At 44.2% G+C, this 13,992-nt stretch overlaps 1 protein-coding gene across 16 annotated transcripts in view; it reads left to right on the top strand.

Moving 5' to 3' along the window:
* SIPA1L1 (signal induced proliferation associated 1 like 1) overlaps positions 1-13,992 on the top strand; it is a 500,730-nt gene that overhangs the window by 118,295 nt on the left and 368,443 nt on the right. For 2 of the 16 annotated variants that reach the window (XM_060004302.1, XM_060004296.1), the window contains exon 1: positions 3,206-3,689. The exons of 12 other annotated variants lie outside the window; for them this stretch is intronic. The gene's annotated coding sequence lies outside the window, so the exon portion shown is untranslated. 2 more of the 16 variants (XM_060004300.1, XM_060004299.1) reach the window with 2 other exon arrangements.

Raw genomic sequence — 13,992 nt, 5'->3', positions numbered from 1 at the left:
CAGAGTGCCTTGACCCAGAGAACCAGGTAGTTGAAACCTCAGCTTTGGTGAATTTTGCCTTTTATTTCCTTCAGACATACTGCTGAAAGTTCTGCCACCAATGAGGGGTAAATAGTAGCCTAGGGTCTTGAAAGAGCAGTTTTAGAACCCTAGGACAGTCTTTACTCTTCCACTATGCCTGAAGGTTAGGGAAATTATCTTTGTAATTTGAGGCCAGTACCCATCTCTTGAGCCTCATAAGAAACACTGAAAAAAGTTAATAGATTTGGCTAGCACTTGGGTCAGTTTTTTCAAATGTATCAAATGGCTATCTGGGAGTCATAAAACAGGTGGTTCTGAAATTGTACTGGGTTGGTGGATACAGATTGGCAGCCATCCTTTAAGGGCAAAACTATGTTAAAAGCCGAGCCAGGGCAAATGAACAAGTGATTTACAATAGTGTGCTATGTTATGAAAGGTAGCTTCTGAAAACAGATCAACAGGATTGATGGTGATGCTCCAATGTGTTTCTTTGTAAAACTTTGATACTAAAAATACCAGTCTGTGAATTTAAGACTCACCCTTCTTCTCCTCCTTCCTTCCTTCCTTCCTCCCTCCCTTCCTTCCTTCGTTTCTTCCTTCTTCCCTTCCTTCCCTCCCTCCTTCCTTCTTATAGTTATTTTGGTGGGGGTGTGGATGTATTTAGTTTGGGTCTTTGAGTTAGCATATTTATTAAATAACAAGAAATCTGTTTTGAGTTAGTGTAAAAGTAAATAACAATGGATTCCCTTTGAAATTACTGTAACATGGTCAATTTTTAAAAATTAATTAATTAATTAATTTTTGGCTGCGTTGGGTCTTCATTGCTTCATGCTGGCTTTCCCTAGCTGCAGTGAGTGGGGGCTACTGTTCATGGGGTGGCTTCTCTTGTTGCAGAGCACGGGCTCTAGGCACTCAGGCTTCAGTAGTTGTGGCATGTGGGCTCAGTAGTTGTGGCTCGCGGGCTCTAGAGCACAGGCTAGTAGTTGTGGCTCACAGGCTTAGCTGCTCCGCGGCATGTGGGATCTTCCCAGACCAGGGATCGAACCCGTGTCACCTGCATTGGCAGGTGGATTCCTAACCACTGCGCCACCAGGGAAGTCCCCGTTGTTTTTACAGTTGAGACAAGAGAACTTGAAAAGCAACTTGTCAACATGTAGCTGAACTTTGTGAAACTGACCTACTGTAAAATGAAACATTTAAAAAATTCTGTTTGATGTAAAAGGAAAATATCTGTTATTTACTGGAAATTTGTATAGGTCTAAGAGCCACAGAATTTTAAAGCTATAATGACCTAACATGTGGGCTACCCCTCATTTTAGAGTTGAAGAATCAGAAAGATTAAATAACTTCTCAAGGAGACTCAATTATCAGCAACACAGAAAAACTCAAGACGTAGTTTCCTGACTTTGTCTAGTGTTTTTTATCACTGTATCACTATATCACTAGGTTTCTAACATAAAAACTTTCACCGACATGACATTTAAGCTTGCATGTAACCTAAAAGAATCTTTATGTACTTTTTGGGTTTCTAGTTCCAAGGGATTTATTTAAAAAATGGTTTCCCCGTATTTATGTAAATAGAGATGGAATTTAAAAAAAATTGAGATATAATTCACATATCATGGAATCTATTATTATTATTTTTTTTTTTCGGTACGCGGGCCTCTCACTGTTGTGGCCTCTCCCGTTGCGGAGCACAGGCTCCGGACGCGCAGGCTCCGCGGCATGTGGGATCTTCCTGGACCGGGGCACGAACCCGTGTCCCCTGCATCGGCAGGCGGACTCTCAACCACTGCGCCACCAGGGAAGCCCCACGGAATCTATTTTTACTCATTCATTTTGACATCGAAAGTTTAAGCTTAACTTCTATTAACAGTATCCATTTTATTTAGGCAGTGAGTATATAAAACCCCCAAAGAAAAGTTTCTACAATCAAAAGAAGAAACAGGGGATGAGAAAATGTCATCTTCATTCTCAACAGCATTTTGGAGTAGGTAGGATGGTATCTGAAGAAGCTTAATGATTACCTGGTCCCCCATGGTGAATAGGGTTTTTATGACACAAAGATGGAGAAAGAGAAAGGAGGGATTGTAACTCTTGAAAAATAGGTAATAATGTGTGAACAGAAATGGAAGGATAGTTTAGCAAAGTCAAAAGCCAAACTGTGGAGCAGAAATTCATAGTCTAAGCATAAGTACTTTCCAGGGTAGGGTGAAAGTACTGAGGACACGTACAGCTTGTGGCGTTCATTTCCCACCATAGACATTAAGTAAATACCTACTATGTACCAAGCCTGTGGAAGCGCTGAGAATACAAAGATGGATAAGGCAGGTCCTCAAGGAGCTCAGTCTGGTGGTGGCGGTGGTGATGGGGGGGGGCGGCGGGGAGGAGAGAGGGAGCGTACGGAGTGGGTGAGGGGTGGGGGATGAAATTAGACAGGAAGGTCGAAAAACTGAATATATGGTAGGAAATTGGGGGTTCAGATATGTGCTGACTTCTATGGCAGAAATCTGTCCCAGAATCTCTTAAATAATTAGCCTCATTTGCCAGATTTAGCCAGATATCATGACGCTGGTCTTCTCCAGATGCCCTCTCAAATAGGTTCTAGCTTCTAGCCCTTGCTTTCCCCACCATTAGGGCGTCGGGCAAGGGAGGGGGCAGGTTGCAAACGACACCCACGTTTGCTGCCTGGGCTCTCTGCAGGAGACAGGAATCCAGGGCTTTGCCGTCGTCATAGCAACGAGGAGTTCCGCGGTCCCCCACCTTCCTCTAATTCCTTCCACTTCCCCCGCCGTCTGGGCTGAGCTGCCTCTTCTCTCGCGAGATTTGAGCGCAGAGCTGAGCTGCACAGCGGTGATCTCACCCGAGAGTTGGGGAGGGAGTGAAGGAGGGGAAGGAATGGGGCGGGGAGGGGAAGGGCGAGGGAGGCGCCGCCACCGCCGGCAACTTTGTGAGCGAGTTCACTGTGTGCGTGAGCGAGTGAGCAAAAAGTCAGAGCGGCGCTGAGTCTCCGGGAGGAGGGTCCCCGGGGAGGGCCAGGTCTGGGCTTCAGAGGCCGGCCCCCGCCAGCCACTCCACCCTCTCCTGCTTCCGTGGCTCCCTCCCCATTTCCTCCCCCCACCAATCCTCCCGGGCCTTCCCGCCCCCTCTGCAGTTACCTGTCCCCTCCCCCACTCGGCACGCACCTCCCCTTTCCCCCGCGTCCACTTCGGACTTTGGCCGCGGCCGCTCAGTCACACCGCGTTCGCTTCCCGCGCCGGCCGCCCCCTCAGCTTTTTCTCTTGGAGGCAGGCGGGTGGGATGGGGAGCGCTGAGCCTCGGAGGCGGCGCGAGTGGGGACCCGAGCGCCCAGACAATAGTTGATGCCCGGGGACTGGGGCACCTCCGCCCCCACTCCGCCGGGAGCGCGGCCTCAGCCGGCTGCTCTCCAGCCTGCATTCCGCGTCCCCTTCGGAGCCAGGCTCGGGAGTTGGGCTGATTCCGCCCCCGCCTCCCCCGGGTCCCCCTCCGCTCGGCGCCCGCCCCTGCCTCGCCGCCTGCCGTTCTCCGCAGAGCAGGCGGCGAGTGAGCGCGCGCCGACCGTCTGTAAGGTTTCTTTTTTACCCCAGGGAGAGCGCGCGGCGGACGCGCCCCGGACGTGCGGCGGCACCGGGAGGCCGGGCCGAGCGGTAAGTGGCTCCCGCGCCCCGGGTCCGGGCAGGGGAGCGGGGGTGCAAGACTGTTGACAGCCCGCACCCCATTTCTGGCCGGGGCTCGGGTCCAGGGCACGGAGCAGGACGCCGAGAGGCCGGTCAAAGTTTTATTTCCGATTTGGTGGCGTGCTGATAGCGCAGCCCGGCGGGGGGCGAGTCCGAGCTGCACTGCGCCCGGCGCGCGCGGGCGCGCGCACCTCGGAATCCGAATCTGCACAACTCTCCGCCAGGCGTCTGTGAGAGAGGCCAGGAGACCCGCGACCCCTTGGGGTGGCTGCGCCCACCAGGCTGCTCTCGTCTCCACCGGGAGACTCTTCCAGTTCAGTCACCTGGGTGAGCGCTTTGCAGGCTATGCCGGAGGGACAGGCCGAGAGGTTTGATCGTGAAAAAGGGGGAAGAGCAGCTCGTTGCCCGCGGGTGGTTCGTTTCTCTCCCGGGGTCTGGGGGAAGTGAAAGCCGGAGCTGCTCAAACCTGCTTTTCTTGGAGTAAGTAAACCACAAGAGGGGTGGGAAGGCGAGAAGGTACTGCAAAAAAGAAGTTTTTCTCCTTCGCCCCATCTGTTTCCAACTTCTATCCTGACCTTAAAGGGTATTTGCCAAGCTCCCTATCGCTCCACGGCATTTCTAGGTGGACAAGTAATCTTGTTGGACAGGTTGAAATTTCATTGGGTTCACCGTTTGGAAAACATAGGCAAGGGAAATGGCTCACTTTCAAGGAAGATGTTTGAGTTGTTGATGCTTGTTTTGAAGAGAAGCTTTGGGGACTGATGGATCCTAGACTGCATTTACCTTACAGATCTTATTTATTATGACGGGTATTTTAGAGGCAGCACTTACTGAAATTCTTACTACCTGCTAAACGATTACATTTCTAAACTGGGAGCCAGTGACGCGATGCAAATTTTAGAGTAAAGGTGTTGACTTGAATCAGGTTCCAGGTCTATCTGGATGGACTGGGGTTGGCGTTTCCTCTGTAAAGCAAACCTTTCATGTTGAAACTCTGACTCAGACTCTTAAAGACATTGTTTTTATACTGGTACTCTGTGGGAGTTAAGTGTCAACTTTCTCTCGTTTTCTCATATGGAATATTCATCCAAGGCAAAGATTCTCTGACTTAATCTTTTGGAAAAGTACAAGATGAAGTCCTATACAATCATTCTCTGCACCCAGTTTAGTAACAGTATTTTCTCTAAAATCCTGATTTAATGACCTTCACCTTCCCCCTTCATTTTTTGAAAGCTGCAATTAAGCCACCTTTACCAGGATGAAAAAAAAAAAGCCGATGGAAATAATATAGAACAGTAGAAACAGCAGTAGTCTCAGATAAAAGGTTTTCATAAAGAAGTTTATGGTCACTGAAGTGTCTGACTACTAGATGACATACCAGTTATTAACGAGAATATTAAAACTTTTTTCCTATGGAATAAATTATACTCAGGCATTAGCAATTAACAGTGCATTCAAAATGATTTGGGTGATGATTTGCACGTAAATGGCTAGGGGCAAAATAAGAGATTTTGCCAGATGAATGGTATTATGTGGCTGACAACTTATTTTCTTATCTCTTTATGCTTAAGTAAAGGAGTCCTGAAGTTGACTGTATCATTAGATTTCTCTAGTTGACTGAGAGAACAAGTTTGGCAAGTGGCTCAAGACAGTCAGTAGGTGTTGCTGTTAGCTTCTCTGCAGTTCCTGGTACTGCTCCTTGAGTTTGAAATTGCAGTTCTGGTGCAGTGAACTTTTTAGAGCTGAAGTGTCAGTATTAGTTGTGAGTTCATCGTAGGATTCTGTGACAAGGTTGACTTGAACTCCTGGTAATAATTGCAGTAATAATTGCAAAGCAGCTCACTGAAATTTTATATGACTTTCTTACTTACATACTTTTCCTGACTTTCTTAACTTTGCTTTTGCATTGAATTAGGTGTGTAATTTTGGTGTAGGTCTCCCCACCCCCACCCGCCAGCCCATCTTGATTTTTTTAACAACTTTTAAAGTACACCTTCTAGTAATTTTATTTTTAAAATTTTTTTATTTTTTAAAATTTATTTATTTATTTATTGGCTGCATTGGGTCTCCGTTGCTGTGCGCGGGCTTTCTCTAGTTGCAGTGAGCGGGGGCTACTCTTTGTTGTGGTGCGCGGGCTTCTCATTGCAGTGGCTTCTCTTGTTGTGGAGCACGGGCTCTAGGCGCGCAGACTTCAGTAGCTGTGGCTTGCGGGCTCTAGAGCGCAGGCTCAGTAGTTGTGGCGCATGGGCTTAGTTGCTCCGCGGCATGTGGGATCTTCCCGGACCAGGGCTCAGAACCCGTGTCCCCAGCATTGGCAGGCGGATTCTTAATCACTGTGCCACCAGGGAAGTCCTTCTAGTAACTTTATTGAAGTCATGATTTTGCTTGAGATGAGCGATTCTGTAAACTTTGGAGGATCTTGGTTGACTATGAGTTGGGACGTGTGTCCGTTCTATCTTACTTTTGCAGTTTGAGTTTTTCAATACATGGCTGTTTTCTATCTCTTTGAGCTGTGAAACAGGAGCATGAGAAGAGGCAGAACAGTGTAAGAGTATGGATTCTTTGACTCTTTCCAGTTTAGGGGAAAGTATGTAGTGATTGATAACAAGGTTATGTGCTTCTACTGGTCTTCACTGTCCTGCTGTCATTTCTGTTGGTCCACTTCAATGTGCATATGAAGTGTGCCTAGCCTGAAGATTTTCAGGTGACGTGGCAGATTTGAGCCTTTTGATTCACTGACCGAACTGGACTTTCTCTAAGGAAGACAAATAGACTCATCCCCCACATATAGAGCTAGTGCTCTGTTATAGAATGCTTCTTTCTTCCTTTGGACTGAGATTGCAGAAGTTCATATCTCAAATTCAGAAAAAAAATTTTCCTTCATAATGTCACCATATTCCTAATCTTTTGAGATTTGTATTAAGTCAAAAGGTAGTTATTGAGTGCCTCTGTCTGGGAGGCATGCTGTTGAGTTCTGTGGTTCTAGTGGTGGGTAAAAGTGTGTTGCTTGCCTCAAGGAACATACAGTGCAATGGGGCCATTTGCAGTGACCTTCCCTGGTTTGGTGTTCTGATACGCTGAAGCCCCCATAAAAGTTTTGCAGAGCAGGCAATTATTTGAGTTGTAACTTATTTAAATTAATTTTTTTATTTATAATAAATTTAAATAAATTTATTTTAGGCTGCATTGGGTCTTTGCTGCGTGCGGGCGTTCTCTAGTTGCGGCAAGCGGGCCACTCTTCATTGTGGTGCATGGGCTTCTCATTGGGGTGGCTCCTCTTGTTGAGGAGCACGGGTTCTAGGCGTGCAAGCTTCAGTAGTTGTGGCATGTGGGCTAAGTAGTTGTGGCTCGTGGGCTCTGTAGTTGTGGCTCGTGGACTCTAGAGCGCAGGCTCAGTAGTTATGGCGCACGGGCTTAGTTGCTCCACGGCATGTGGGATCTTCCTGGACTAGGACTCGAACCCGTGTCCCTGCATTGGCAGGCGGATTCTGAACCACTGCACCGCCAGGGAAGTCCTAAATTAATTTTTTAAATAATGGGGCCCAGTATTTGTCCTCAGAAGGCCTGGGTTTCAAATTTTCCAGCTATGGGATCTTAAAAAGTAATCGAACCTCTTCCTGAACTTTCTGAAACAGCGTCTTTTTTTGCAGCAGTGGGCACAATGCTTGCTTCACTGCTTTGCTGCAAAAATTATTGAGAATATATGTACGAAAGTAATTTGTAAACCATAGTCTTACTTGCAATTGCATTTTCTTGCTTCCTGATGAACAGATTCATAGATTGTTGGGTTTAGGAGGGATTTTGAGTATAAATCATTTCACCCTTCTTCCCCATTTTACAGATGAGGAAACTGAAGCCCAGAAAGTTGAAGTGATTTTTTTAAAGGGTGTAGAAGAACTAGTCAGTGATCATGCAGTGATTGGAAGGCATGTTTTCAGATTTAACTGTCCTCTTTTGCTTCCTGGTTTTTTTTTCCCCCCCTACCTTAGAGTCTTATGTTAAAATTTATTTACTGCTCTTTCCCCCCACTCAAGTGTTCAGTATTTATTACATGTCTAAAATGAGAAGAAGAAAAACTTAATGAAACAAAATGTACGTGAAGGTTGAAAAGCCATGAAAACCACACGGATGTAGTGTTTGGTAACTCAGGTTTAGAGTTACTCAAATTACAAAGTTATAGCAAAAGAAATTGAGTTAGTTAAAGTATTTACATGGTAGAGCCTGTAGGTTGTTTTTTTTTTTTTAAAGGAATCTTGGTTAACTCAGAGCGTAATATACTTAGATGTTCTTTAGAGAAGCCAGACTTAATTTGTTGTAGTTGACCACCTTTTTTTTCTCTTCTTAAACTCATTTTTCATTTGTAAAAGAAAGTGGTGTGCCTCCCTTATTTTTGGAACAGTGGCTTCATGTATGGGTTACTGGGGGCAGGGGTAGGAGCTAGGGAGGATCTGTTAGGTGGAGGTATAATTGCACATAAAACAGGACAGTGTTGTAGGAGCTTCCTGTTGAAAACGTGAGTGATTTCTATAGCACCACCCAACTTCCGCTGGGGTAATCTGAGCCAGGAGAGAAGAAACATCCCTGCCCCTTGGGTGACTGCCCTTTAGATGAGGGACTCTCCCTTTCCCGAGGAGGGTAAAGCATTATGTTATTCCTTCAGCACTCACAAAAAAATCTGTGTCTGTTCCACATACAGTGCTATTTAAAATAGGGGTTTTCTACTCTCCCTTTAGATCGACAGTCCAACTTTATATCCATTGCGCTTTTACTGGTTTGGTGTGGGAAATAAATTGGCCTCATTGGATTTTTGTTTTTAGTTTTCTGCTGTGCTTAGCTAATAAAGAAGAAAAAAGCCAAACAAAGCCCACACACTTTGATGGCCCTTTGTTTTCCAAAGGTTTAATACAAATTAAGTTACTTATCCTCAGATGAGAGCTCATTTTTTCTTTTGGTGGGTTTCTGATGAGCTGTGGAGCGAGTCATAGAAACGTGGGAAAGAGCCCCTTTTCTTTGGATCTCTTAAAGGCAGGTGATTTGAGTGAGGGTTAGAATAGCACGAGTGTGACTGGGTTTGTGATCAAGTGGGTAAGAAAATCCACTGGGTGTATCTTTTGAGGGTAAGGACTGGTCCACATCCATTTTCTCCTTTTATTCTGGCCTGGGAGGAGTGAGGTAACCCCAGTTGCAAAGGTAACATGAAAACTTTCTTGAAAATCTAGAGAGATGACACCACAGTGACACAGAGGAATGTCAGGGGCTTCTTTCATTGGACGTTAGTCAACAGTAGTGCATTGGGGGTGTGCCACAGAGGCAGGCGAAGCTGTTTCTCTTGGCCTCAGGAGGTCTGGGATGAGAATTTTCAGCCTGTAGATTTCTAATTTGTTACTTGTCATGTTGCACTAAGTTCCCCCTCTAATTAGGATTGTAGTATGCCTAACTTTAAATTGTGGGAAGCGGGCAATTACATAATGTTAGATTTCCCTTTTTTTTCAATTATGGAGAGGCACGAGGAGAATGTATGTGTGCTGGAGAACGTTGGCCTGCAGAGGGAGGGTTACTGATGTGTACACATACAGGGGTCACTCAGAGGCAACTTGAGCCAACTGGCCATCCAACCGTGGCAGCCGCTGGATTCCTTTATTCCTCTCTCCTCCTCCAAAGCAGGTCTTAGGTTAAAAATGAATTTCGCAGACACCAGAGTGAATTTTGGTTATTCCTCTTTTCTCTTTCTGTTTTTTGCAGGAAGCCTTTTACCAAAGCTACAAGTATAGTCGTTGGTAGTTTTTTTGTGGCTTAATGTTTTGCTTCCTTTTAGAATGAGTTCCAAACTTCTCGGAATAAAGCTGTTTCGAAGTAAAAAGCAAAGGACCATGTGCTGAATGACCACGTTCCTATAATCGAGACTTGACTATGATCAATATCATTTACATTGGCTTTTATAGTATCTTTTTCGAATTCATTTTTTTCATATTCTCAATTATTTGCCTAGATAGGGATTCTAGTTTGATATATTCTAAGCTCCTTACATTTCCTTTAACATCTTAGTTCTCAGAATTGATTGACTATTTGTTTTTACAAGTTTCTTTTCATTTCCTGATGCTTTCAGCAAAGCAACTGTGATAACTGAACTGTGGTATCTCATGCCTTCAAGAAGAGAGGGTACTTATAAGGAGATACCAATAGGATATATAATTATACATTAATAGAATGTTCTAAAATTTTCACCCAGTTTGACTAACTTTTATTCCTTGCTTCACTTGTACATAGTTAGGGAAAAAAATGGAAAGAAGTATTTTCCCATATTTTTGCAAGAAATATAAGCATGTGACTTTTGGGAACCATATTGCCTTTTCTTTCAAAGACTTAGAAAACAAGTGTTCTTACTCTTGACATGAGGGTTAGTGTGTAGTTGATTTAACTCCTCCCTTTTCCCTAACCGTGCTTCTGGCTGCCCCAGCGAAATCCTCAGAAGCTTCTGCCAATATATTTTGTCAGAGTCTAACTTCTGAGTAGCTGGAATTTCATGTGTAAAGAGAGGGTGCTCTGTGTGTATATATGTTTGGGGTGGGGTTTGACTCCTGGCTCAGAATGTGCCCTTGGGAAACCTGTTAGGAGGCTTGAGACTGAATGTGGTTCCTGACCCTCATCTCTTTTCCAGTTTGAGAAATGCCTGTGATTCTTCCAAGAGTCTCAGTGTTACTTTTTTTTTTTTTTAAATTGGCATCTTAGTACTGATCCTTTGTAATAGGAAATGAGGTATAATAATTGCATGACGATAATGTTTCAGTAGATACATGATAGGTTATGGAGAGCTATAGGATTCACAGAAAAGGCCTATTAAAAGTTAGAGCCTCAGGGCTTCCCTGGTGGCGCAGTGGTTGAGAGTCTGCCTGCCGATGCAGGGGACATGGGTTCGTGCCCCGGTCAGGGAAGATCCCACATGCCGCGGAGCGGGCTTGCTGAGCCTATGCTCTGCAATGGGAGAGGCCACAACAGTGAGAGGCCCACGTACAGCAAAAAAAGTTAGAGCCTCAGCCTAATAATTGCTTTCAGTGGGATTGTTCTGAAGGTCATTTTCAAGGGAGCATTTTAAAATAGTGGTTTTCAGCGGGTTGGGCCAGGTGTGTGTTTGGGGGAGGGTGGAGGACCTCAGTGAACTCTGGGGTAGTACTCTGGGTAGAGGGGTTGGGTGGTTTGAAGAAACTCAATAGGTGATTCTGTTATGCTTCTCTCCCACCCAGTTGAGAACACAATGGCTTTTATGTCATTTTGGATTTATGCTTGACAGTAAGGTAAAGGGAGGGCCTTCGATCACGTGTACAGTTCCCTTGATTAAAAAAGACAACTTGGAAGAAATTTGGAAATGACTGCCAGCAGGTAAAAGGGTCAGGCTGCTTCGACTCCTGCGGTGGAGGTAGAACGAGTAAATCCAACTTGGTGTTTGCACTTACTTTTTTTATTGGGATAAAAAACACATAGTGTAAAATTTACCATCTTAACCATTTTAAGTATACAGTTTAGTTGTGTTAAGTATATTCATATTGTTGTGAAACAGAAGTCCAGACTCTTTTCATCTTGCAAATTGGAAACTCTACCCATTAAACTACTTCTCCTTTCCCCTTTCCCCATCCCTGGGACTCACCATTCTACTTTCTGTTTGTATGAATTTGACCTCTTTAGATACAGCATATAAGTGGAATCATGTAGTATTTGTCTTTTTGTGACTGGCTTATTCCATTTAGCATAGTGTCCTCAAGGTTCATACATGTTGGCATGTGGTAGGATTTTCTTCCCTTTTAAGACTGAATAATATTACATCGTATGTCTATATCCCATTTTATTTATCCATTCATCCATAGATGGACATTTGGGTTGCTTCTACCTCTTGGCTATTGTGGATAGTGTGGCTATGAACATGGGTTTTCACATAGCTCTTTGAGACCCTGCTGTCAATTCCTTTGGATATATACTCAAAGGTGGGATTTCTGTATCGTATGGTAGCTCTATTTTTACGTTTTTTGAGTAACCTCCATTCTGTTTTTCATAGAGGTTATACCCCACCAGCAGTGTACCAGTGTTATTCCTCATCCTTGCTAACACTTGTTATTTTGTTTCTTTGATAGTGCCATTTAATGGGTGTGAGGTAATATCTCATTGTGGTTCTGATTTTCATTTCTCCGTTGATAAGTTATATTGAGCATCTTTCATATGCTTGTTGGCCATTTGCATATCGTCTTTGGAGAAGTGTCTTTTCAAGTCTGCTCATTTTTTGATCAGGTTATTTGATTTTTTGTTATTGAGTTGTAGGAGTTCTTTATATATTCTGGATATTAGCACCTCATCAGATGCATGATTTGCACATATTTTCTCCCATTTTGTATGTTTTCTTTTTGCTCTTTTGTGTCCTTTGATGCATGAAAGTTTTAAATTTTGATGTAATCCCATTTGTCTATTTTTGCTTTTGTTGCCTGTGCTTTTAGCGTCATATGCAAGAAATCATTGCCAAGTCCAGTGTCATGAAGCTTTCTGTGTTTTCTTCTAGAAGTTTTATAGTTTTAGTTCTTACATTTAGGTCTTTAGTCCATTTTGAGTTAATTTTTGTCTGTGGTGGAAGACGAGGATCCAGCTTCATTCTTTTGTGTGCGGGTATCCAGTTTTCTCAGCCCCATTCATTGAAGAGACTGTGCTTTCCCCTTTCAGTGGTCTTGGCATCCTTGTTGAAGACCAGCTGGCCATATACACGATGGTTTATTTCTGGGCTTTCTGTTCTAGTCCATTGATCTGTTTGTCTGTCATTATGCCAGTACCACCTTTAGCTTTTTAGATTACTTTAGCTTTGTAATACATTTTGAAATCAGGAAGTTTGAGTGACACTTATTTTTAACTTATGCTATTGTAGGTGTTGAGAAATAGAGAAGTAATAGATTAACAATTGAGAAAACAATTCAAAGAATTTTTCATTTTTTGGAGGGGACTAGACCCACTTAAAGAATGAAGTAAGGTGATTTATTTACTTATTTATTTTAAAATTTATTTATTTATTTATTTTTGGCTGCGTTGTGTCTTTGTTGCTGTGCGAGGACTTTCTCTAGTTGCGGCGAGCGGGGGCCACTCTTCATCGTGGTGCACGGGCCTCTCACTGTCGTGGCCTCTCTTGTCGCAGAGCACAAGCTCCAGATGCGCAGGCTCAGTAGTTGTGGCTCACGGGCCTAGTTGCTCCGCGGCATGCGGGATCTTCCCAGACCAGGGCTCGAACCCGTATCCCCTGCATTAGCAGGCAGATTCTCAGCCACTGCGCCATCAGGGAAGCCCCCATAAGGTGATTTAAATGGCAGAATGTATGTGAGGCTGTCAATCGGCAACTAGTATAGTAAGAGCTATAGTCTAGCACTTCATTGGATATTGAATCCAATGGCTTGCAAAAGCTTCAAAAAGGTGATGAGGGCTTCCCTGGTGGCGCAGTGGTTGAGAGTCCGCCTGCCGATGCAGGGGACACGGGTTCGTGCCCCTGTCCGGGAAGATCCCACATGCCGCGGAGCGGCTGGGCCCGTGAGCCATGGCCTCTGAGCATACGCGTCCGGAGCCTGTGCTCCGCAACGGGAGAGGCTACAGCAGTGAGAGGCCCTTGTACCGCAAAAAAAAAAAAAAAAGGTGATAGGCCTTGAATTGGTCTTGAAGATTGGATGTGTACCTCAATGGGTATAAATACCTCAAACCATCTGTGTCAGTTCTATCACTGCACTAAAAAGGGGGTCTTTAATGAAAGCCTCTGATAGTAATCTCAAGATTTTCAATGGGGATCAGTTATTATAAGACCCGTCACTATTTTTTTTTCTTGACACTCTATTGTCTTCCCCATTCCAATCCAGTAGTTGCTGATTTGCCATTTCTGCTCATTGAATAGCAGTGGACCAGGTACAGAGTTAGAATACTTAGACACAGTATGGTTTTATTTTCTAGGATGTGCAAAGAACACAAAATTCACCTGGCTGGGTTGTATAGGATGAGTTGAAGGATAGAGATTGAACCCAGAACAGCAAACTCAGTGGCTGCTTTAGTAAGTAATTTAGGCTACTTAAGACATACTTTCTCACCTTCTTAATGAAACTATAAGGATATTTTGGTTGGGTGTATTACTTGAGGGTACAATTGGTAGAATTTCTATGGAGGAAAAATGTAGTATGCTTGCATATAGTAGGCCTATAGTAAAGCGTTGTTTAGTGGTGACCAAATGAATTTAAATCTACATGGGTGGGTCCATAAGGAGTAATTT

Source organism: Delphinus delphis, chromosome 2, assembly GCF_949987515.2.
Source record: "Delphinus delphis chromosome 2, mDelDel1.2, whole genome shotgun sequence".
NCBI classification, from domain to species: Eukaryota; Metazoa; Chordata; class Mammalia; order Artiodactyla; family Delphinidae; genus Delphinus; species Delphinus delphis.
Note: the sequence above shows the minus strand (reverse complement) of the source record. Positions and strands in the feature narration are given on the sequence as shown.